At 39.6% G+C, this 26,773-nt stretch overlaps 1 protein-coding gene across 22 annotated transcripts in view; it reads right to left on the bottom strand.

The window, feature by feature from the left end:
• The window catches only part of nfasca (neurofascin homolog (chicken) a), a 155,230-nt gene that overhangs the window by 106,144 nt on the left and 22,313 nt on the right, over positions 1-26,773 (bottom strand). For 3 of the 22 annotated variants that reach the window (XM_086039726.1, XM_086039741.1, XM_086039724.1), the window contains exon 1: positions 1,110-1,378. The exons of the other annotated variants lie outside the window; for them this stretch is intronic. The gene's annotated coding sequence lies outside the window, so the exon portion shown is untranslated. Of the gene's footprint in view, positions 1-1,109; positions 1,379-26,773 lie in introns of those variants that run through there. 22 annotated transcript variants of the gene reach the window in all.

Here is a 26,773-nt window from a genome sequence, read left to right on the forward strand (position 1 = left end):
CTGTTTTTTTTTTTTCTGTTTTCTGGCTGCATTAACCTCACATCCACAGTGCTCCAGAACAAAGAAAGGGCTGTATTCGTGTGCGTGTGTTTGTGTTTATGCATGTGTGTGTGTTACATGGGTACCACAGTGCATATATTAGACATCCATGGTCCCACACAACACACAAACAAAAAAATGAAATATAATATAATCCTCCCACTTGCAAAAATCATGCAAAGACACATCATAGAGAAATCTGCATACCAATGCCTGTTGAGCAGTAAAACCTCCTAAAGAGTCAACAAACACATCATGTTCAAATATTGCCACAATAAGGTAGATACAACACGTACACACATTCAAAGCAGTATGTATACTTATGATCTATTTTCACTCGAAATTTTTCACTAGAATTAGGAGCAAATTCCTAAAACAATTCTGAACCAGCATAAGTGAGCATAATCCAGGCAGTCAAAAGGTAACTGATTCCTTCCAGTGATATTTCAAAAAGAGTTAATATTCATGAGCTAACAAGGAGGACAATCGTCAGCTACGTCTTGAACAGTAACCTCAATATGTCATCAGTCTCAGGCTAATTTAACAATGACAGGTTGAACCCTGCCTGACCACTGCATGTTAAATTACAACCAACAGTTGCGAAGACTTGCCACCAGTGCTACAGCATGCATACAAAACATAACTGGCAGAAAAAATCTATACTAATAATTTGTGACTGGCAAATTATTCTGCTTGTTTGTTTGCGTGTGTGTGTTTGTGGGTTGGTAAGTGCGTGTGCGTGTGTGTGTGTGTGTGGAGGGGGGGTCTGTATTGTGTGAGTGCGCACATGCACATGAAAGTCACTGCTGACAGATGACAGCATGTGGTGTTTTCCTTCAAAAAGCCTCAAAACAAATACTAATAATTAAAAAAACTTAGAAGGATTGATAAGCCACAAAAAATATACTGTACATAAATTGCAAAACCCATAAAATAATTAAGTGACAGGTTACATATTGACTGTTTTTGTCTTGAAAAGCTTCAGCAAAGATGACACGTTATATTCACAAACACACACACACACACGCACACGCCCTCACACACACACTTATGCATGTACACACGATTACCTTTCACAATGTAACTCTTACATCCAAGTTGCCACACAGTCTTGTATCTCCATCCGTATCAAATTCCCGGAAAAAAAAAGAAAAAGAAAAAACCGACCGGACAGCTGTTAATCAAATACACAATCACTGACCACAAGTGACAGGTGTAAAAATGTCATTGTTGCTATTTGCTAACCGTCTTTTTCATTCAGGCTCTTTTTTCTTAATCTCTCTGTCTGTTTCTCTATCTTTTTCCGATATCAGTGCCTCATAGGCTGTGTGTGATCTCTGCTCTCTCCGTCTCACACTGTTCTCCATCTGTCACCGCCCCCTGAATTTACCCCTCCCACCTCATGAATTATTAATGAGCCTCAGACACGCACTGTAGTCAAACACATTTACACACTCACACACACTTAAATATCCCATGAAGGGCATTTGACAGTAAGCCCTAGTCTACTACACCAACAACACAATACTTCAAATATAAAATTGAACAATAAAAAGCAAAAAAGTGTACAGATTTCAATAAAATTGAAGCTTATGCATCAAATGTAAAGCATCAAATACTTGATACCTTGTATGATGTGCTAAACCTGTGTGAGCAAAGCAATTCCAAATCATGGACTGATGGGCTTTTACTATTCTAGCGCTTTTCTTCTACCTTTGGTACACAAAGTACCTGTACGTGCAAGTTAATGAAATTCAATTGTAGGTCTTCTGAGAGATCTTTCACGCAAAGCGTGTGTCTCGAGAATAGAAAATTCAAAACGGGTGTGTGTTTTATCAAATTCAGGCCCACTTTAACCACCACCTCCAATTTGGTCATTTGGTCTCATTACCCTTCACATACATTTCCACCTTGAACTGTGAATATTTACATGGTGTTTCCAATAAAAACATGAATGTGTTTGCGGTATTAATTTAAGTCAGGATATCCATTTCATTTTCGACCACATACAAAAAAGTCAAACAATAAAAGGGTCACTTTGATAATCTTCACCTTTAATTTATCAAACATGCCAACATCTGTTCATCATTGTAGATAAATATATGCTAAGCAATTATATATTGCTTTATATGGATATCATATAATGTAAGTTTATTTAAAAACAGAAATCTGATGAAGGATTGTGTTTCACAATTGAAAACAGCTCAGATAATGACCAATCATGGCTCAGCTTCAGAAAACCAGTGAGCCGTGATTGGTCGTTACCTGAGCCATGAGCAACTTCTATGTCTTCTTCAATCGACAGAAGTGACAAAATGGCCGCCCCCTGAGATGGCTAAAAACAGGTGGATTCTGCTGCTTAACTTATATTCCACAAACCCAATATTAATCACAATGCCATATTTCAACTAGCGGGTCTGCATAGAACATAATTAAATAATTGACTTCCCCTTTAACCCATTAAGGACGGGAGCGCGTAACCGCGTTTCTACCACTAAAGCCGTAGAGCATATACGTCATTTTCTTTTTTCAATCCAATTCTCGGTCTCTTAGCCAATGAAATGCATCAGAATATACATTTGACGGTGTCGTGAGTTGTCGGAGCATGTCCGGAATTTTTTCCAGGAGTAATGGCGGACGCCGTCAAGAACTCTGCTATAAGTCACAGCAGTGACATAGACTTTAAAGCCGTGAAATCATCCGAACGTGTTGTATGGTTAAGATATTTATTCTTAGACAATGACGTTTTCAACGTCTTTGTAAGAGAATACAGCATGGTAATTACCACTCAATTTTTTGTAAAAATAGAGCTTCACTTATATCTATGATTGAAAGAGTAACGATGAATAAAATCCTTCCTGTGTGAAAGCCACCTGTCTCAAATTCTTTTGGAATTATGTTTCTATCTGCAACAGGGGCTGGGACATTAATTATTTGGTAGGTGGTGAAAATGTCAGGGTTTCAAGGGTGACTGCAAAGACAACCGACATCGGAGGTCGTGAAGCGTCGTGGCATCTGAATGCACCATCTGATTGGTGTAGTGACCACTGCAGTGTCTCGTCTGTAAGCGTCCGGTGGGCGTTTACGCATGTTGAATCGGCGTCGCCAGTCGTGACATTTGGTCACTCTGATTGGCTGTTAGCTAGCAAATCAGCGCTCGGAGCACCAAAGGGAAGTGACAAATGCAGATAAACAGTGAGCACGCCTTCGCTGCCTTAATCTTCTTACAAGTACAAGGGCGAGGGTTGACAATTTAAGTATTTCACAATACCGTGTCAAGAACGTGATGGTTTACTTTGCGTGGGAGTTCATCGTGAGCGAAGAATATAGCTGAATGCATTGTTTACATTTTTATAATCCGGCCCCGGCCTACAGTTTTCCGTTTGGATTTTTCTAACAATGAGAAATAGTGACTACCGCCGCCGGTGGTATGGAAGGGTATTACATCTTACGCATGCGCAGAAGGTACTTTAATGGTCAGCGCCGCTGTCTGCCGTTGTGGTGTATTCCTCCAGCGTGATGTGCCGGACGCCACAGGGGTTAGCGTCTGTCACTGTTGGCCAACATCGTTTTGGTCTATCTAGGCCTTTAGAGAGATGTCTCACGAGGGACTTCAGGCTTTAATGGGTTAAAGGTGATAACCCCCCGCCCCACCAGACACTTGCTCCACCCCTCACTAATATTTGAAAAAGGCACTCAAAGGGGGTGTTGCCTGGAGGACCTTTCTGTTTATGAGGGGGGAGAGCGTTGGGCGTGGTCTAGCTGTGATTGACAGCAGCAGTGACAAACTACGACCTAAATCATTTCTATTCAACGACAAACTGAGCTAAATACACTAACCAAATGCTACGGTAATAAATCACTAACCTGAAGATCAATATAAAGATGTTCGCAAACGCGACTATTCCAACTCCAACTTACTACGGAGATATGTACGAGACTGTGCCGCTTATATACCACGCGGTGGCAGAGTGACTTCGTCAAGTTCTCTGCTAATCCAGTCAGAGCACAAGAAGCTAAATTCACATGCAGTGCAGTGTTTAACTTGAAGATGGCACCGCACGGATGATTTTTGCCCCAAATTCAAGATTTCAACAAACATGCACTAAAATAACACCCAGCACAGTAAACACCCATTTTTGCAGTTTATTAGCAAAAAAAAAAAGTTTATTTGGAGGTGAGTACCTATTTAATTGAACTCATCCAAAGAGGCGTTGTAAAACATAGGGTACTCTTCATTGCCTTCCTCTTTAGGCCTTGTTTGATCATCATGATCAATATGGAGAATGGGTGCTGTTATTGTTTTGCAAACAATTTGCCACCGTTAGCAAAACAATAGATTGGGAGTGAACAAGTTTAACATTTCCCTGCAACAATAAAAACGGTTTGTGACAAAACTGTCTGAAAAAAATGTTTGCAACCTTTTAGGAACCCTGATGAAAGACCAAAATTCGCTACGTTTGCAAACATTTGCCTCTCAGTGTGATACAGGCTTTAGTAATCTAATCGTCTTGTAAGAGGAGCGCCCACTTTGTATCAAAAAGCAAGAATTTTATTTATCATTATTTAGCATTATATATTTATTTAATGATTGTCTTCCACGTTGGCCTACACACTTTCACAAGCACTGACCTACATTTCCAACGTAAAATCTATTATTTACTCCATGAAAATGTATTACTTAATTTCCTACAGTCTATCCTCTCAAATTTCGTAGTGTTGTTCCCGCACGTGTGGCTTTCTGATGAAATAAACCCTTGCATTCCTGTCACACTGCTAACACATGAACACGTAACCAAAAGCTCAAACACACGGCAGCCATGCATGAACACATTCACACGCAAAATGCACAGGTCACCGAGAAGACAGGACTGATCATGCATGAAGGCAAGGCAAGCGTGTATACTGAAAACTCTATTTCGTTCTCTCGCTCATACATACACAAACACACATACACATACACTTTACATATACTCGCACATAGACACACGTTGCTGCCCACATATGATTTACAGGCCAGAAAGCGCTCCCCTTAGCTGGAGGCTCTCTGAGATTTCTCATGGATGCGACATGGCTGGAAGGAAGGTCAGTCACGGTAAATTAGTGTGCACCCATATTTGTATGTGCATGTGTGTTGGGGGGCACTGGGTAGGCAAAAAAAAAATACAGCAAACAAAAACATTTTCCAGATTCAGAGCAGGACTAACAGGAGGATTGATATTTTATCAAGTAATCAAGCAGGTCACCAACTCAGTTCAGACTTTATTTGATACAATTCCATACTTAATAATTGTATACTTTTCTGCACAGACACATTCGTAGTGCTTAGATTGAGATTTAAATTACATATTTGTTAGGGAAGGGCGCAAATGTGGCAGTCAAGCTAGTATTTTTTTTTTAATCAAAATGTACATCATCTTATATAAATGTGACATTGTTACACATTCTAACTGCAGAGGCATACAAGACATACACAGTTTTGAGTAGGGCTGCACAATTGCACAATATTGGAAAAACATGCAATATGGTTGTTGAATATAGCGATATGGATATTATTGTGATATTTACCATATACCTAAAGAAATGAAATTTTTATTGTCTAAAGACAAATTTACATTTTTTTTCATGCGCTAAAATAAGCAAGCTCAATGTAGTCTGTAGGATAATTACCCTAGATAATCTTCAACTATTGGGTGGCGATAAACATTTAAATGTGTTTCTGATTGGTCAAATTTAGATAAAAGCATACTATTGTATAAGAAAATTATGTCTTCGTGATATGCATATTGCATGGGCTAATATCGCACTATCGATATGTTTCCATATATTGTGCAGCCCTAGTTTTGAAGGGCTTTTTTTAAACTAATGTGCACTCCTAACCTCCGCCAACATTTTCAGTCTCTGTCAAGAACTCCCCCCCCACCCCCAATATGCCAGAGATAAGTCATGCAAATCACCCTTGCATATAATATATCATATGCCTTGGCAACAAAAGACAGACCTCATCAACTTTCTGAGTTTCCTTAAATTAAGGCGTGCACCAAGACACTCACATGCGCACACACACCCCTACACACGCATACACACAGACACACACACAACAAGCAGACAAAGCAAGGACATAAACTTATGTCCAGATGGACTGTAGCAGTTGACCTCTGATCATTTCTGCACACAATAAATGCCAAACAGACACACTTCCAAACACAATGCACCTAAGCTTCCTCACTCACACACATGCACACGCGCACACACACGCCTTTCCTTCCATTTAATATGACGAACTGCATTGAATATTATATGCAGGCTAAAGAATCATGTAGATTTATGATCTAGAAGAGGAATGGGCAACTTCAATGAAATGCTTATAATTTTTTTCAGGAGAAAAAAATACTTGGAAAATATTTGATTTTCTTTTACAAACCCCAACATTTCTTAAAAAAAAAAAAAAAAAAAAACACTGATAAAAATTAAATATACAGTATGTTTTCGACAAAAACGGGGGGGAAATGGGAAGAAAAAGCCCGGAAAAAAGGAGAGGAATCTGAGATATTAAAAAAAATGTAAAGGAAAAAAATCCACCAATATGCAAATCTGCAGGTGCCAAACTGCAAATATGCGGGGGTCGACTGTAGTTTTCAGTTGTAATATACACAACCAATCACCACTACAGACATGTCTTGGTTGCGCTTATATTGGGTTTTATATTGCCCTATACTACAACTTGAGTAGGCCTAATATTGTTTTGCGGATTTGGAATTATATGCAGGACAAAAATAGTACCTCAGTAATATTAACATTTTGACTGAGTTCATTTCATTGAAAAAAATTACAAAATTACTTTTTGGACTTAGGGCCGTATTTTCGTTCCCAGCGCAAGTCGAGCGCAAAGCACAGTCTAACTGTTGGTGGAATTTTCTTTCTTTTGCTATTTTGCTAGACTCTGTACAGGTAGAATTGGGCCAAATGGGGTGTTTGTGCCTTTGTGCGCGGCTGTTGGATGGAAGTAGTCTTTTCCCGTCCCATTTGCATCAAAATCAGGGTGGTCGGAGCGCAGTACACACGCCATGCACCATGTACGCCAGGCTTGACAATGTGGAAACAGAAAAAGACTGGGTGGGGTCCGTGCATGACAATGGCAGGTAGACTGATCTCCCCTTTCGGATAATGTAGTCGGCCGTGACATGGCCAATTGGAGACCTCCTTGCACCCCGACCGTGCATCTGTGTGTGGAAACCCGCACCCGCATAATGATTCAAATTTGTTCAATGAATTGATTTCTACATTGATTCAGAGGGACTGTCCCACGCTGGGGTCTTATTTATGAATGAAATCCGATGGCATCTGCTACACTCGTCTGCAGAACAACGAATTTGTCTGTTTGAGCATCGAGCATTTTGTTGTGTGTCCTTTTTGTTGTCGGGTTAGGAAAGTGGATCTTTTATACAAGCATTGAAAATGTTATTATCAAAAATGAAATATATTAAGGGCACGTATCTTGCACATACTTACGTATCTTGTTGATTTTTTTTTCATTTTTGCCATACATCTGGTTAGGAACAGAGGTCGGTAGAGTAGCCAAAAATTGCACTCAAGTAAAAGTACTGTTACTTCAGAATAATATGACTCAAGTAGAAGTAAAAAGTAGTCAGTCATACAAATAATTACTTGAGAAAAAGTAAAAAAGTACTTGGTGAAAAAACTACTCAAGTACTGAGTAACTGTAGCAACATCTCTTTTTTTTTTTTTTTTTTCAAAACAACCTTTCAATCAGACGAAAATACAAAATAATCATCTTCTGGCAAATTAAAGTCCATCCAATTAATAAAATGAATTACATTTAATTAAAGAATATCTTAAAATAATCTTAAAAGTCAATTCAAGTATATTAATAAACAATAAAATAATAATAGTATAAATAAAATAAATAAATTAAGCACAAGTAGCACCAAATTTCAGCCTCTGTACGTTTTTTTAACAGACTCCGCAGGCAGAACAAGGTAGCCCATGAACTCGTATAAACTGTGTTTGTGTGCGTGCGTGTGTGTGTATTTGACAAAACATGCAAAACAAAATTGTTTCCCAAAGAATCACTCAGTGATGTCACTATTAAGCTTTAACAGTAGTTGGCTCTCATGGTTCTTGAAGCTGTGATCATTTAGCAGTGAACAGGAGTCCGGCATGACTGAAAAGTCCCTCACAAGCTGTAGATGCAGACATTTTCGATCCGTTTCATCCAAAAACAACTCTTTCCCGCAGCTGAAGTTGAATATGATCACGTGACGAGACGGCTACGTTTGAGTGTCACATGGTAGAGCCTGGCGCAAGTCTCTGACAAAATAAATGCGCCTCAGAGAGAGAGAGAGAGAGAGAGAGAGAGAGAGAGAGAGAGAGAGAGAGAGAGAGAGAGAGAGAGAGAGAGAGAGAGAGAGAGAGAGAGAGAGAGAGAGAGAGAGAGAGAGAGAGAGAGAGAGAGAGAGAGAGAGAGAGAGAGAGAGAGAGAGAGAGAGAGAGAGAGAGAGAGATACGTAGAGTTGATTTAAGTCACGGGTTCAATGTAGCTGTGTAAAAGTAGTTTTTTCTTCACAAATCTACTCAAGTAAAAATAAAAAGTATAATGATTTAAAACGACTCCTAGAAGTACAAAATTTCCCAAAACTCACTCAAGTAAATGTAACGGAGTAGATGTAACTCGTTACTACCCACATCTAGTTAGGAAGTGCGTGGTCCTATGTGGCCCCCCAGTAGAACTGATGAAAAATTGTGGCCCCCTGGAGCATTTAAGTTGCCCATCCCTGATCTAGAATTTCTATCATATAAGCATATCATATAGCTAGTGTCAGCACCTATCATATACACTATACCATAAATAGCTTGGACAGTAGATCCCCATACAAAGAACTGTCGGAATTATCATTACGGCATTATTTCTTTGACTTTGTAATTGTCATGTTTTTGCTATGTGTTTCAGTTGATGAGACACGCTGTGAGGGCGTGTCCTTCGGCGCCACACCTGTTCGGCATGAGTAATCAAGGACTTTAAAAGGATTGCGGTGTGAGAGAATTCACCTGGCTTCCATTGAACCCAGTGCATGTTTCTTTGAACCCGTCTGTCTAAGTATTCTAGTACCGTAGTTTTTTCCAAGTATTTGGTATTTGTGTTATCTCGTTCTGTGTTTGGTTTGTTTCTAATTGGATTTTCCCTGATCCCTCTGTTGGCAGGTGATTTTGCGTTTGTTGTTTCTTCTTGCCTTTTGCAAACATTTTTGTTTCTCCCGATTTTCTTTGAGTTGTACTTTTTACGGTAGTGATTTTTGTTTATTGTAAATAAATTTTGTTAAAATCTTTCTCGTTGGTCTGCATTTGTGGGATCCACTCTTTTTACGGTTTCTATGAAACCTAACAGTAATCAGGAAAGAAAACAACATTTTGTGCATAGGTTATGTGTGCAAGTCTTTGATAAAAAATAATTTAAGGTTCCGTTTGAGAGCGAACTGATCACTTCAGGCCAGAAGTATTATGGAAGCATATGTCCTCAAAAGCACTACTTAACTGTCATTTATTATTTTTATTTGATTTACAGTAGCAAGTACAAAACATCTTTAAAGAAAAAGTGTCAAATTCATTGGGTCAGAGAATAAAACCTGTGCCACGAGTATCAACTGGGTCAAAAAAAAAAAAAAAAAACCTGTGTTGTAAAATAATCAAACCAATGGGGAATGAAAGGAAATGTGAGGAAGGATAGAAAAAATTAGGACAACGTAAACGATTTATGCCCGGGGGTTCCTTGCCTTAATTAACTCTGCAATGACCCCTATGCACACGCACGCACGCGCACACACACAGCAACTGTTTCCGGTGGTTATTGAACCGGGGGTCGGGTCAGAGTCTACCCAAGGCACACACAAACACACAGATTTATGACTCATTTAGAACCTCAGTTTTATGGAGATATGAATGTAGTCATTAGTCACAAGCCTATGACAAATTTTAATGACTGTATGCCTGATGTTTTCTAAATACCTTGCATGTTAGTGGGATTGTGTGTATAAGCCCTCTACCTGGGACAATAAACAGACATATAAAACACAACTATGCACACAAATACACGCTTTTGTGTTTTGTGTGGGTGGGTGGGTGAATGCAAGTTCATTCCCTTCATTAAACTATAAACAAGTCTATAGTAAACATCAGAATGTGTGTGTGTGGGTGCGCGTGCGCGTCAAATCGCACGTGCCATGCTCGGCATGTGTGTGGGCTACTGTCAATTAGGCTTTGTTCATGTGAAGGAGGATTGTGAATTGTACATTAAGATAAACAACAGAGGGGAACACACGACTGTACCATTGTACAGCAACAGCCTTTTCTCAAATAACACACAGAGACATTTCACTGAGCAGTCTCTTAAACATAGGGCCTACCCTGAAACATGGTTGCAAAACATTCAAGTAAATATCTTGGCACTGTTAAGGCGATCTCCTACAAATCACGTTATGATTAATTCAAAACGTCTGTGTTTTAGACGTAGTGTAATAGGTTTCACCAGGACCCAGGACATGAAAGGGGAAGTCAACCCAAGCATATTTTTTTCAAGAATATGTTCTATTCAGGCCCACTAGTTGAAACAGGACATTGTGATTAATATTGCTTTTATAGAATATGAGTTAAGAAGCAAGATCCACCCATTTTAATCACAGGGGAGGCCATTTTGTCACTTCTGTCACTTCTAAAAATGATATCACGGTTGCTCTGGGTTCAGGCAACAACCAATCACAACTGACCTGTTTCCTGAAGCTGAGCCATGATAGGTCGTTATCTGAGCCCTGAGCAATTGTGATGTAATTTTCAGTCAACAGAAAGTTGCAATATGGCCGCCCCCTGAGATAGCTAAAAACGGGTGGATCTAGTTTCTGAACTTATATTCCACAAACAAAATATCAGAATGCCTTGTTTCAACTAGTGAGCCTGCATAGAGCATATTCTTGAACAAAAATGTTTGGGTTGACTTACGTATCTTTAACGCACTGTGTATCATAATGTTGACTTGACGTAGATCTCTGCAGTGTGGAACGTTCTAGTTCTAGTTGTTTCTAGTCAAAACAATAGTACACACAGTCTGTGACATTGGTGATTTTCTTGAGACAAAATTCATTCCTGTCTGTTGAAAAACCTTGATATGCAGTATGTACAGTACATCACAAAATCACACATTAATAAGCCTTTACTAAAACACAGACAAGAACGAGGCCCTTGAACAGTAGTTGAATTAAAATTTGGTTGTGGAAAAGACAGAAAATGTGTAAAATGTGGAAGAGACAAACGGCTTCTATGACTGGGAGAAATAAAACATAACTCATGAATTGTCTTTGTAATACAGGAGCAAAAAGTCCAACAGAACCAGGACATCCTCAATCTTCCCACAGTTGTCTGTTGTTCATTTCCATCCAATTTGATGAGCAGCGAGTTGCCTGATTTGAGCAAACAAGGAGTTTAGGACTGCAGCCAAAATGACTGTTGTTTTCTCTTTCCCTCTCTTTCACAAGCACTGTATGTGTGTGTGCACGCTGGCTGCATGTCTGGGCTCATCATGTCAACATGAAAATAGCACTCAACAAATGAGCACTAATGACATTTAAAAGGGTTAAAATCTTATGTAAATAGTCCAGAAAATGCTAGATTCCCATTGTGGCCGTGTCTGTGTGTGCATGTGTGTGCATGCACGTGTGCTTGTTTGATGCTAACCAACTGTATCTAAAACATGTAAGGAATAAACCTTTATTATATATATATATATATATATATATATATATATATATATATATATATATATATATATATATATATATTATTAAAACATTAACTTTGGAGATTAATTTAAATTTCATAACGCACAAAAAAATTAACTCAGTTAACTCAGTTTTATTTACTTCCTGTATCAACTGACCTCTGCTCACTGAGCAGCCAAACTTAGAGGAGAGTCACTGCCGCAAAGACGGACTTCTACGTAGTTTGACTTTAAAAAGTTGCTTGATGGCTCATTGGAGAAATCCGTTGAACTGTTGTATTTTACAGGAAAAGAATCATATTCAAGGATCAAAGAAAGCTATTAGAACTTTCTTTGAATCAAAATATACTTTTATTTTTTTTCCACATTAATTCAAAGATTTTACTCAAGTAAATAACGATTCCAAGCTTCGACAAAAATTGTAGTTGAAAAATACGATTAATCGTGATTAATTATGGAAAATTTAGCAATTAATTAGTTTAAAATTTTTAATCCTTCGACAGCACAAATATATATATATTATCTATCCATTTATCCATCTATCTATCTATCTATCTATCTATCTATCTATCTATCTATCTATCTATCTATCTATCTACCTATCTATCTATATATATAATTATTATAAATTACATACATTTTTTTGGGTGCCCTATCTGTTTCCCAGATATACACGCAGACGTAGCACGGCTCACCTGTTTTCTGAAGCAGAGCCATGATACAGTGCCTTGAAAAAGTATTCACCCCCCGTGGCCTTTTACCTAATATGTTACATTACAACCTCTAATTTAATTGATATTTAAATCAGAATTTTATTTGATGGATCTGCACAAAATAGTATACGTTTTGAAGTGAAATGAGAAATATATATATAAAAAAAAAGAAATTCTAAAAATAAAAAACTGAAAATTGCCATGTGCATATGTATTGACCCCCTTTGTTACGAAGCCCCTGAAATGCTCTGGTTCAACCGATTACCTTCAGAAAGTCACGTAAATAGTGAAACAAAGTCCACTCGTGTGCAATCTTAAGTGTCACATGATCTGTCTGTATATATACACCTCTTCTGAAAGGCCCCAGAGGCTGCAATACCTAATGAAGAGGCACCGCTAACCAAATGCCACTATGAAGACCAAAGAACTCCCCAAACAAGTGAGAGACAAAGTTGTTGAGAAGTGCAAGTCTGGGTTGGGTTGTAAAAAATATCCAAATCTTCGATGATCCCCAGGAGCACCATCAAAGCCATCATCATCAAATGCAAACAACATGGCTGTTTACCAGTGAAAATTATCAAACCTGAAGGAGCTGGAGTAGTTTTCCCTTGAAGAATGGGCAAAAATCCCAGTGGCAAGATGCGGTAAACTCATAGAGACTTCTCAAAAACGACTTGCAGCTGTGATTGCTGCAAAAGGTGGCTCTACAAAGTACTGACATTGGGGGGATGAATACTTATGCACAAAGATATTTTCTGTTATTTTGTCCTATTTGTTGTTTGCTTCACAATGAAAAATATATCACATCTTCAAAGGTGTGGGGATGTTCTGTAAATTAAATTATGCAACGATCCATTTTAATTCCAGGCTGTGAAGCAACAAAACACAAAAAAATGTCAGGGGGGGGGGTGAATACTTTTTCAAGGCACTGTAGGTGGTTATCTGAGCCCTGAACAACTTTAATGTCATCTTCAGTCGACAGAAGTGACAAAATGGCCACCACCTGAGCTAGCTAAAAACAGGTGGATTTCTCATATTACACAACCGCAATATTAATCAGAATGCCATGTTTAGACTATTGGGCCTGCAGAGAACACATTCTGGAAAAAAATATGTTTGGGTTGACTTCCGCTTTAACAGTCTAATGCTGTCAGACTGAATGTGAGTTGATGTCGTTTTTTGAGGTGTGATTCGGCATGAAGTCAATGGAGTTTGCACGGATAGGCGGGAATGCCTGCTGAACGGCGCAGATGAAAGCTGTTGACGTGACGCGAGTGTGGGCGAGCGCTCGCAAATTTTCTTATTCGCTCATTTCACTGGGGTTTGAAAATGTGAACTTGAAGCTGCATTGCGTTGCTGACAGCCAATCGGCATAGAGGAAGGTAGGCTATTACATCACACGCAGCAGCAGCAGCAGCAGCAGCAGCACAAGCAGACATGTGGTACAATATCATTGCGGTACTGTGTTGCGCCAAGAGCTATACATCACAGCCAGTTCCGATACCAGCCGGGACCGAGCCAAAAATCAGCTAGGCTTGGAGCGAATGGGGAGCTAGGAAGTTGACATATCTGCTTAGTGTATTGACAGCTTTTAAACTATCAACCAAGATAGCATTTAGCAGCCGAATTAATAACACAACCGCCGCTCACCAGATTGCTTGGCTATGTTCAAACTTTTTTTCTGTCAGAGAAGCTTGAAACAACCCTCCGTAGTTCCCTGGCGAACAAAAACGCATGTGAGGCACGCGGGGCGATGTGATATTCGTGTTCGGTCTGCCTGTGGAAAGAAGCTGTTTTTCATCCTGGTCAAACTACTGTGGACGCTCCGTAACCTCCTGCCTGAGGAGAGAAGATGAAGAGGGTGTGTGCAAGGTGGGTTGGGTTCTTGACGAAGCAGAGTGCCCTCTTTCTCCATCTTCTGGTGAAGACGGTGATGGTTGCAGGTTAGCTGTTTCCCCACAATCTTCTGAGCAGCTTTTCCAGACTTCTTAAGACCATTGCTTCCTGCAACCGAGCAGCTGCTGTGTCACACCGTGACGCTGGTGAAGCTGAAAACGCTCTCCAAGACAAAGCTCCCCAGTCCGGTGCATCACAGCAGGATAACTTTTAGCAGAAGTTCAATAATATAGAGGTCCTCCACGTTGTCAACAGACAGTATTGATGGGCACACCATTTTCCACTTGTCCCAGGAGTCTAGGATGTAGCCAGCAGCAAATGACCCAGAAGGGCAAGAAGGCTGCCCACCGCCTGCTCTTCTTGTCGAGAACATTTTGTCGATTGTGTCGAGAGGCCAGCTAACCAATTCCATGGATTGTTTTTGGAAGAAAAATACAGGAGGAGACTAGGATGGACGTCGGTAGGGATGCACAATATGTCGAAAAAATATCAACATCGCAATAATGGCCAATGCGATATGTATATATAATAATTTTCTTAAGGAATTGTATTCTTTTATCTGAATTTGTCGGACGCACACTTAAATGTGCATTGCCACCCAATATTTGGACATCATCTGTGGGAATTACAATTTATTATCTAAGAACACATTGAGCTTGCTTATTTTAGTAACAGAAAAACGTTATGTAACAGACACTCTATTGTATACACGTATACTGTATGTATTAACATGCTGTCTTGCTGAGCAATGGAAATTTGACAGCAACTCCAACAAATCACTCCACGTCAGCAAGAAATCATTTTTTCTTAACTTTTCTCATTTTTTTTTCTACTTTCAGAGTCCGTATTTTATTTATTTTTTTACATTTGTTCAATCAGTAATTCTACTTTTACCAGAGTATTTTTTTTTTTTTACACCTTAAGTGCGATTACATTTGTCACTTTAGGATACATTGTAGTGAACTAACTAAACCTGATGAACCAGCGAGCCACGGAAGGAACATCTGAACACAACTCGGATCAGATTGTGACTTAAGCATGGCGACTGGCTTTTGGTTTGTGCCAGGCACTTGCAACATGTCACGTGTAACCACCGCCATCGAAGCAAAAGAACAGACACAGAGAGAGAAAGAGCCATGTGAGGGGAGCAGCTGTTCCAGAGAGAGAGACGCACAATAAACAAGAGACACACCGGTTATTGAGATACCGTTGCTATGGCTACATTGATGCTGGATGTCTGGCCATGCCCAAAATCAGGTTCACAAACACACTGAGATGGCTAGTTAACATGAGACAAATTGACAAATACTGAACGTCTGGGTGAACCTTGAAATGATTTGTAATATTACGGTCAATGTTGTCGTATTTTCAAACTAAGATGACGGAAAGAACTCATGAGGTGACACAAACAGGATGGCTTGGCGAAGGGATTGAGGGATGAAGGGGACTTTTTTTTTCATTTTTCCTTTGATTGTTTCAGTTTAAATATTTAGTTTATATATTGGTCATATTCGATTGAAAATAATTTGCTCGGTCTGTTTTATTTTGGGCACTATTCTGTCATCAGCAGCAGCATGCAATTTTGTAAAATTGACATTGAGAAAGTTCATCATCTTTAATTGCCGTCTTGAAGAGATTGAGGAGTAGTGGCGTTGTTAGACTTATTTTAGGGGGGGGCCAAAGCCTCCCTAGAATGTTCTTAAACCCCCCTATATTATTTATATTATATATTTATATATGTATTACTCATATATAAACCATTTTTTAACCCCAAAAAAAGATGAAAAACGTCAATATCAAGAATCCACAAAATGAAAGTAAATAAATACTCACCTAAACAATGATTATTTATGCAAATAGTAGAGATAGGCCGATATGGGGTTTTTTTCAGGGCCTATACCTATACAGATTATTAGTAGTCAAGGAGTCCGATAAACACTATTTGAATCCGATATTCATTTTCTGTAAAAAATGAAATATTGCCATCAAAATGTAAAAAACAAAATTAAAACTCTTACCTTTGTTGAAGCGTCTTTAAGCATGTTTATTGAACATTTTTTCAGATTTGCATCATGTTGATTTTTTTTTTTTATTATTGTTATTACTATAGATTTTTGACAATATACTGTGCATCTTTGTCATAAAATTTGAACAAAAAGTTCAGAGAGCACCGAGGGTTGTCAGCATGTATTAAAAAGTGAAATGAAAAATTAAAAAAATAGCTCCATGTAGTTTTCTACAGTAAATAAAGTCCTCCAACATTTCAAAATGACAGAAAAGTTCAATTTTCACATATCTTTGTTTTGATTTCAACACAGTTTGGAATAGATTTATTATCAGCCATCAGTTTTTTTAAAAAGGACGATGCCGGTATTTGTCAAAACTCCAAATATCGGCCCGGCCGATAATCGGTCTATGCCTAGTAAATATAGTCAAATAAATTTGTGGGATTCCCTTTACTTTCCAGTGTAGACAGTGCTTGTCGTGTGTCATTATCTAATCCATTCCACTTAATCCTGTGCTTCTCAATTATTTTTTGCTAATCCCTCAACACCCCGCCCCCCCGAAAGAAGCAAATATTTCGCGTCCTCTCAACTCTATAAACTGTGTCATTTATCGATATTGTTTTAAGCGTAGTAACCAGTATTACTGGCAGTGATTGGGGGCCCCAAAATCCAATTTTGCTTAGGGCCCCATGTAGGTTTTGGCCGGCCCTGATCAGCAGGATGCGGCAGCAGTATACCGCGTGTGTCCAACAAGGCCACTTCTTTCCTGACTGTCAAGTCAAACACGTGCCAAGCCTATTGTCTCCACCCTAACCCCCATCACTTCACACATAAAAAGCTGCCTCACCCCCAAAGGCACACGTTAACTCCAATCCCCATGTTTTGTCTCATACAACAGAAGGTGTGGTCATTCTTTTTCTTCAGTTAATCAGTTAGTGGGGGCCAAGCGGAGACTCAAGTCATTTATTCATTTAGCCCGTTAAAGCTCTATGTAACCTCGACACCCTCCACCCTCCCCCTCCCACTAACCATTGTCCAACAAACACAAAGACGCACACACTATGCCAATAATTGGATCACAAGTCTCAAACTGATTTCATATTACCGCTCATGAGAAATTCAAGATTTCAGCGACGTATTCGTCACTGACAGCCACATAAACATACGGAGAGTAGTACTTGCTGTTTGGTGACACAATAAAATGAGGCAGCAGGTGGTCAGCAGCAGGCGTACGAGTCACACGCACGGTCGCAAAACATGCAACACGTACAAGCCCCTGAATATCTCATGACATACCAAGACGACATAAGAACAAGTGGAGACTACTTGACGAGCCATCTGCGACATGGAGGCCATGAGGAACATCTGTGACAATCAATAACAGACTCACTCTCATAAACAAACCAAGGCATGCCTGAGTCAACAATAAAGACGGGATTATAGTTTTTTTGTGTTTCAGTGAACTGAGCATGGATATTCATTAAATATTTGATCCTCAAATCCGTATGATGAAATTATTGAAATTAGGGTACACACTGACATTTAATTTTTGAAATGCATTTGGTTTAATTATTAGCACTAGGGGTGGGCATCTCTCCGCAAAAGACAATTCGCAACGGTTTTCGATACGCTAGGTGTGAAACGATTCAAGGGCGGTCCGATTTAAAAGTGCAACTTATTCGATTCGGCTCGATTCAGTGAGATTACGATTCAGTTCGATATGGTAGGGCTCCGCTTGAGAGGGTATATGATGCGATGACTTATTGTTGTCATTTTAGACACATGAACTATTGAATGAACTACTGTGAATGTGCCCGTTCTTTCTATGATATAAGTCTCCAATTAAAGCTAATTCGAAACGTATCTCGATACATTTCAAAGAGAAACGATTCAATTTGGTTCGATTTGATGCACTCTTATCTTTTAAATTAAAAAAAAGGCTTTCCGGTTCAAATCGTTTTTGTTACACCCCAAATTAGCAGAATGATTCAACTATTTGACCAATTAAAATGAAAATGGCATGAACCACGAAACATTCCATATTGGTGTGAATCTTAATTAATAGCCGATCCAAGATATTATTTCATTTTTTTATTGTTAACCATTGTGAAAACTTGACAGAAGAAAGCGGCCATTACAACCATCAAAAAAATGATCAATAGACAATTCTTTTCTGACATTTCTCCCGGTGTTCATTTTCATTCTCACCACATCTACAACATTCCTAGAAAATCCCAATGTCCCGTGCACTGGTGAGTTATTTTTGGAACAGGTCCATGAGCTACTGATGTGCTGCTTGCTGTTTGATGGCGCCAAGCACGGTTGCGGCGGCATACTTGGTGCCCGCGGGCACAATTTTGGTGACCCCTGCCGTAGATAGAAAAAGTCAACACACAAATGACAGTTTCTTTGGGTGATAAATCGAGACCTAGAAAAATCATTTCAAAACGTTTTCGACTGTAAATGTGACTGATAACCTGTAGAAAAAAAATTGTTTTCAAGAGGGGAAGTAAAAGTAAGCAACTGAGATGATGTGTTTGCACAGGTGTGCCCAAGCTCTTACGGGGATGTCGCTGTGTTCAGAATTAAGAAATCATTCGGGATGTAACAACTCACTCAAGCCCCGATTCAATAAAATTTTCAGTTCCCGACTTCGATTCGTTTTTCTTTTTTCTTTTTTACAAAATGAATAACTCATTTTGTAACCATAAAATATTTTTATTTTAACATCTGCATTCTGTCCTTGTTGCAAACAGCAATTTTTTGTTACTGAAAAAAAAAAACTTGGAAATAGATTAAATGTCAAACTACATTTTTATCTGTTATCAATGTTTCGTGTGCCAGACCTAAACATGAAAATAAATAAATGTACAATAGATTTGACTGTTATCATTACAAATCCTTTTATTAAAATGTTACCTTGAATATGTGCATTTGTTGTATGAACCTGGCGTTGTGAATCTGTTCTTTTATTTTTTGCAACGATGCATGTTTTAAGCAGTTTAAATCGATTTTAAATTCGATAAATAGTTACATCCCTACAAATCATAGTCAAATACAGTACATGGTAAATAGGAGTTGGCATACATCTGCCACCATTTAAAATGTCTCTGCTTAACCCAAAATAAAGTTGAGATGCTCTGATCGGCTTTTCCTGACATTTTTTTCTTTGCTTTCTAGCAGAAGTTCTGAACATTTGATGCAAACGCTAACATATTTAATTGTTCATAATTCCTCCCACCTTGATTAAGGTCCTAGTTCCATCTGAAGAAAACCAGCCCCAAAGCATGATGCTTCACTTTTAGTGCTGTGTGGCATTGGCAAAATTGTATAGCCACATATAGGATTTTTTAATACCCTGATCACGATATACATAACAATTAGGGGTGAAACGTTTTTTTGACAACTGTTCAAACGATTCGGTTCAACTTTTCTGGTTTGGTCCGCATGTGTCCCATTCAGTTCTTCGGCAGCCAAAAGAGTTTTTTCCTCATTTATTAATGTGACGAAGCAAGTGCACGCCAATGCAAGCCAAGATGGCGCCACGCACGGTTGCGGCGGCATGTTACGATTGCGCATCATACCCTTCCGGTGACACATCCTGCTCGAGTTGGATTCATAAAGACGTTGGTGAGACCATCGTCAGCCAAAACGAGATCTCTTGTACATAAAATGGATGACTTGGAATTACAACTTGCTGCAAGTCGCTATGTTTGGATACGGATTCAGTGTCAACAATATCAAGCAATGCAATAGCTCATGGCAAAGCCCAAGTGTTGTGTTGTATTATATTGTTCAGGCGTGCCTAATGGAGTGAGCAGTGATTGAAGATTGCAATGAAATATATCAGTTGCGCTATTAAAAGCAAAGGCCTCAAACGTTTTCTAATCCTAGAATCAGCAAACAAAGGCTGCACAGTCCATTTTTTAATTTTAATGGCATTTCACTCCATTAAATCTGACCTCCATCACTCAAGCATTGTTAACCTGCCACCACTGACTCAGTGTGCGTTTTAAAGATCAAGTTTTAATGTCCTTGACCGAGCTTTAAATCCCATCTTGGCATTTGATTTTGACTGCTTTCTCACATGGAATTAATTCGGAAACAGCCCTGTTTGTTTGTGTCAGTACGTTTTGGATGTACTAGTTTTCGATGGTCACCACATAAATATATCGCAGTCATCTGAGTTAGTTCATTCCTTACAGGTTGCTGAGAACCTTCAATACAAGCATAAATACACAAGAGTATATCAATTCGGCTATATTACCATTTCAAAAGAAAGTGTCCATGCAAGCTGGTGAAGTGAACCATTTTATAGCGTGATCTCTGTCCTTTGGAGGAGACCACAATATTTATCTTTGTTAGACCCGTCGACTTGAACTTTAGCAGGCATATCAATTCAGTTTTAATGCATAAAAATGTGTGCGTGCGTACGTGTGTGTGTGTGGGTGGGTGTGTGTGTCATATTCCTTCAGAGTACGACCTTTGAGGTGATTGGCCATCTACCCTGCCAAGATGGGACCCTGTAGAATCAAATGAGTGGGTATCTCAGGGTGGCCTAATTAAACTGCAAAAATCAGCTATCTAACCTAGACTTAGAATCTTATATCACGCCAAAAAGTCTTTTTGATCTTGTTTGGAGAATAAATACTATGCAAAAGTAGAATTTGTAAGATTATTAATGTTGTTTTAAAGCGGAAGTCAACCCAAACATATTTTTTTCAAGAATATGTTCCCAGCAGGCCCACGAGTTGAAATACGGCATTCTGTTTGATTTTGTGTTTGTGGAATATAAATTAAGCAGCAAAATGCACTCGTTTTTAGCCATCTCTGGGGGTGGCCATTTTGTCTTTTGTCTACTGAAACTGCTCACAACAACCAATCACGGCTGACCTGCTTTCTGAATCTGAGCCGTGACCGGTCGTTGTGAGCAATTGTGATGTCATTTTCAGTGGACAGAAGACAAAATGGCCGCCCCCAGAGATGGCTAAAAACGAGTGGATTAACACTTATTCCACAAATGCAATATTTATCAGAATGCCCTGTTTCAACTAGTGGGCTTGTATAGAACATCCATCCATCCATCCATTATCTATACCGCTTATCCTCACAAGGGTCGCGGGGAGTGCCCATCCCAGCTGTCTTCGGGCAGCAGGCAGGGGACACCCTGAATTGGTTGCCGGTCAATCGCAGGGCACACAAAGACAAACAAACATCCACACTCACAATCACACCTAGGGGCAATTTAGAGTGTCCAATTAACCTACCAAGCATTTTTTTGGAGTGTGGGAGGAAACCGGAGGACCCGGAGAAAACCCACGCAGGCACGGGGAGAACATGCAAACTCCACACAAAGAGGCCGGGGCCGGGATCAAAACCATGACCTCTGAACTGTGAGGTGGACATGCTAACCAGTCGACCGCCGTGCCGCCCGCAACAAAATTAATAGGTAGTAATTAATAAAATGCAGGACACCTGATTCCTTCCACTCTATGATTCACTAAAGGCATTCATCAAACAGCTGTACATTATGAAACACATAAGAAAGGGGAACTCGAGTATTTACCAGAGGTGGGCATTCCGTCTAACCGACGGACCGGTCCATCTATCTATCTATGACGGACGCCCGTTTTGCAGGCGATAAACGATAGACGGGAAACTTGAAAAAAAAAAAGACAGACTAAGCATAGGTGAAATTTTGTACATGTATATACGTGATCGTATATTGCCTATAACCTGAGATAGATTATTATTGTTTCATTTGCTGCTTGTTTCGTGCATTTTCATCAGGCATGTTTTTGGTTAGCTCGTGGGTCCTAATCATTGGCAGGGGTGCAGTTTTTAGTGACATCACATCATGAACCGGAACGGGGTCAACAAAGAAGTGCGCTCGCAGGCGACTCCTGTTAGTACTGCTTGTTTTCTGCCTGTTAATCTCAGAAAAAAAAGCATGCCAAGTAAACGCTGCTGCTACGCAACTTGCAGAAACGACTTCAGACACGACGACCGCCCATATATGAAGGACGTATTCTTTATTCGCTTTCCGAAGCCAAAAACTCTGAGGGATAAATGTGAATGATGAGTCAATTTGTGCGGACTTCCAAAAGACCAATTTAACGGCAGCAAGTTGAAGCCATGACAATCCCGATCCCTTGCTGGCCACCGCCTGCATCGAAGAATTCTGTTTTTGGCCCTAGTCCAACAATGAATGATGAGGAAAAATGTTAAAATATCTCTCCCGCTGTAGCTTAGACCTGTCTTGTCTTGTTTTTTTTGCCTCACATATCACTCGTGAGATGTATGAAAAGTTATGTGAGTAATAGACGGAAGCGCAGTTAAAATAACAGACAGACAGACCGATAGACGATTACAATTTTGTCCAACTTGACAAATAGACGGATGGCGTTTGACGGACCGGCAAATTTGATTAAAATGCCCACCTCCGGTATTTATAGCTTTAAGTGAAGCATTGCAGGAGCCTTCAACTTCACATTTGTGTCTGGGGGAGTAATGTCGCATGTCATATATGAATGCGCATGTCATGTTTTCAGTACGATGACAACTCATGTGTCCACAAAACAACAATGGAAGAAGGGGAGAGATTCATGTCTTCAAGATGGGAATTTTTTTTTTAGTTTGTCTCTGATCAAGACGAAAATATTAAGGTTTTTTGCAAATTCTGTGCTGTCAGCAAAGTGTTATCCAGCTTCAAAAACACTATGTCAAATAAAAGAACAAATGTGGACAGAAGGGACCCTAAATTTAATTGTTATATTTATAAACAATGTGCATTATAAATGTGAAATTTGGTCATTACTAATAATTAAAGATGTCAGACAGATTTTTATTTTAAAATGTTTTTGTTAAGTAAGTTTCATTTTTTAAAAAAAAACAAGTGGACCGTGTATGTTAAGTAGATAAGATTTTTATTTGTGAAGTCAAAAATTTGGTCTTTACAGTATTCGACTTTTAATGATAACAAACGTTATTCTTAAATTTCACTGTATTAAAAAAAAAAGCACTTTCAATTACATTAAGTGGCAAAACCGGGTGTCATTTTTGTTAAGCAGGGTTCTTGGCATCAGCTGAATGTAACTATTAAAGTAATTTGTCATCTAACTGAATTACTTTTCTAAATCAAGTAATCGGTAGAGTAACTACTCTGTTACTTTTTCAACTACCTCTGTACAGAGCTGATTTATTGCAGTCACAACACACGTCCACTTTATGCATTATGTTTCAAGTAGAATAATATAAAAGCAAACATGGTCAACACTATCACTCTACAAAAAAAAACATTGTACCGTTGCGAACCAAGCATGAATGGGCTTCCCCAGCCTGAATTTCCCAACACCTCACTCACAGCACAACTCATTTGTAGTGACTTTTAGATATCGACAGGATTTTACAGTGTTGAGATTTTTCTGTGTAATATGCAATTAATAAAGTAAAATGACTTTAATTCATGACTTCTTGAGAAGAGATCCTGAACAGATTGTAATGACATGTCAGTGACACTGCCTGAGGCTACATTGAGTGTCTCGTCACTCACAGGCTTGCTCCACTCCCTGTGCACTTAGGACTACATGCACACAACTCTGCTTCGTCACACTAACAGGCCATCACCACCACTTCGTCAACAGATTAGTCATCCCAGATTGTTCGCTGACTGAGTGAATCCGAGTCAGTCGAAATGAGCTCAGCGCCCTCTCTAATTATGTACATGCTCAAACTGGGACTCAGAATTTAATTTACAACTACTTGGGGATTACGGCCATTGAGGGAATTGTCATGATCTCCGTTTTTGTTGACCTTTTGGATTTGCTGTGCATTGTTTTGACCTGATTTGGTTTTGTTTCCCAGTGACTATGTTTACTTGCAGTCAATATTCGGGTGAAGGTCAAAATTCCAGTTTCTGGAACATTCGGGATAACCTGTTTACATGCGTGAGCAGAGAGACTTACTCCCGTATACATGATAGTTGGTATGCAACTGGAATATCGTTTTCCTCCTCACTCCAACGGTGTGGTTCTGTGCTCCGTCTGAGTTTTGCCATGTTTGTTTACCTTTGCTTGTGTATTTCTGGCTTGTTGCGCTCCAGAAGCACAGACACATTGTCTATATAAACACACATAAACAGTATATTGTCGCTGTCATGTGAAAAACACTTATCTCCATTTTTTGTCATTTTCTTATTTTTACATGAATCATGTTTCCGCATTACAGACATCGCATTAAAGTGAACATTTAAAAAGTTTCCAAAATTGGAGATAAGTGTTTTTCACAGGACAGCGACGATATGTTAGGGATGTAACGATTAATCGGAAATTGAATAAACATTTATTCAAACCAATTAAACAATTTGAATCGAGACCAATCGAGTTTGGACATCTCAGCACTCACAAGACCTATACAGCAAAACCTAACAAAAGACATAAAATACCTAGGTCATTAGAATATACTAATTTAGAGTGCTAAAAAATGATTTGTTTCGAATTTTTTTTTTGAATGTGTCAAAAGTATCAAATTATGCGCTCGTGCAAACCATCATTGCGTGTTGCGTTTGGAATGGCTGCAGCACCACATTATATAAATAAAATTGTATTGTATTGTATTGTATTAGGACACAAAGAGAAGCATCGCAGTGATTTTTAAAAAATTTTAATCGAATCGAAAGTCGGGAACTTAAAATCGAAAATCGAATCAAATCGGGGCTTGTGTGAATCGTTACATCCCTAGTATATGTGTCTATATATACACAGTGTCATTAGAGAAAAATTAATGTGATTACGCCCTGGATAAATCAATGTATCCAAGTTAGTGTCACTTAGTGTGTCACGACGTACTGTGAGATGCCCCCAGTGGCTTCACTTCTCGCCACCGAGACTAAGCACCATCGCCACGCAAATACTTCCTGTGCTCAAAAGACCAAGATTCCTTGCGTATAGAGCATGCGCAGACCACAAACCAGTGACTCTTTCAATGGAGGTATTCCGATACACACTTATAGAGTATGACCAAATATTTGGGTTAGAAAAGGGACCCAGGGATCTTTTTCAGGTTTTTAAAAAGTCGAATATGAGCCAGGCATGGCCTTTCAAAACCCGAATACCAGAGCTGGGCACTTGACCCTTTTTTGCCGGTCCGGCCGCGACCCTCCAACCTTGACCTGGGTACCCTTCCAGCCGCGACCCTCCGGCCATATTCATAAACATTATCAGCCCCCGCCCCGAAAATGGGCATCCGGCCGGGCCGGAGGGTCCGACCGGTCTGGCCCAGGGACGGACTGCCCAGCTCTGCCGAATACTGACAATATTCGGGTTATTGACTGCCATTATGTCGTCAACCCCACCTGTTCTCGTCAGCCCTGTTACTTGTGTCTACCAGTCAACAACGTCCGGCCACTTGGGTCTTATCCATGTGTGCCTCCTTGTCCCAGTATGTTTGTACTTAGTTGCTGTTCTGTTTGTCACGTCACGTTGCCCCTAGTCTGTGGTGGTTAGGGTTTTCCTTGCATTTGTTACTTAAAATCCCGATTTTTGTACAATGTTAATTTTGTATTTTTGATCTTGCTACCCCGTACATTTTTTTTCAACAAATAAATATTTTTTGAGATTACTCTTGCTCCCTTGCCTTGCTTCTCCTGCTTCCCTGGGCTTGGATCCCCCTGTCTTATTTACCCTCACACCATGAAGAAAACCTTTGAATCGTGCCCGAATGAATCAAATACACAAGGACCCAGCGGGAAGCATGCGCTGTCGTCGGCGCACATGCACCATCACTCTAGCCGTCATCCCCCACAGCCTGCCGACCAAGCACCTCCTCAATCAGTAAGCCCTCTTGTTTTTCCCTGGGCCCCTCTTACCAGTGTCCTCTAGTCTCACTTGTGTTTATGATCATTTATCTAGTCACTGGTCAACCTTACCCCCTCCATATGTTTTCGTAGGTTCCAATTGTTCCAATTTTGAAGGTTAGGCCCCAAACTTTACAAGCTCCTTCCCGTGTCTGAGTCTGCCTCTGGTTGCTCTGATTCCTCCACTTAAGATGTTTCCAACCCTTGTCAGTTCGCATCATGCTTTTCCTATTGTAACACATATATGCCTGAATATTTGTTCCTCTCTGACCTTTTTCTTGGGTACCCATTTGCCCGGCACTACTGCATGGGGGCCAAGGGAGGCACCCAAATAAAGGTCCTTTCTCATTGTCAATTTATTCTGCACCGGTATCCTCGATATCATTCCACGTTCAAGTCACGTCATTACGAACCTGTCCCCAAGTGACCCCTCATTCCGTGGCAACCACGTTCCCTTGTTCACCTTCCTTCTTGCCTGCAC

The sequence above is a fragment of the Filicampus tigris genome, chromosome 9 (genome assembly GCF_054856515.1).
Source record: "Filicampus tigris isolate MCC_2025a chromosome 9, RoL_Ftig_1.0, whole genome shotgun sequence".
Lineage (NCBI taxonomy): Eukaryota > Metazoa > Chordata > Actinopteri > Syngnathiformes > Syngnathidae > Filicampus > Filicampus tigris.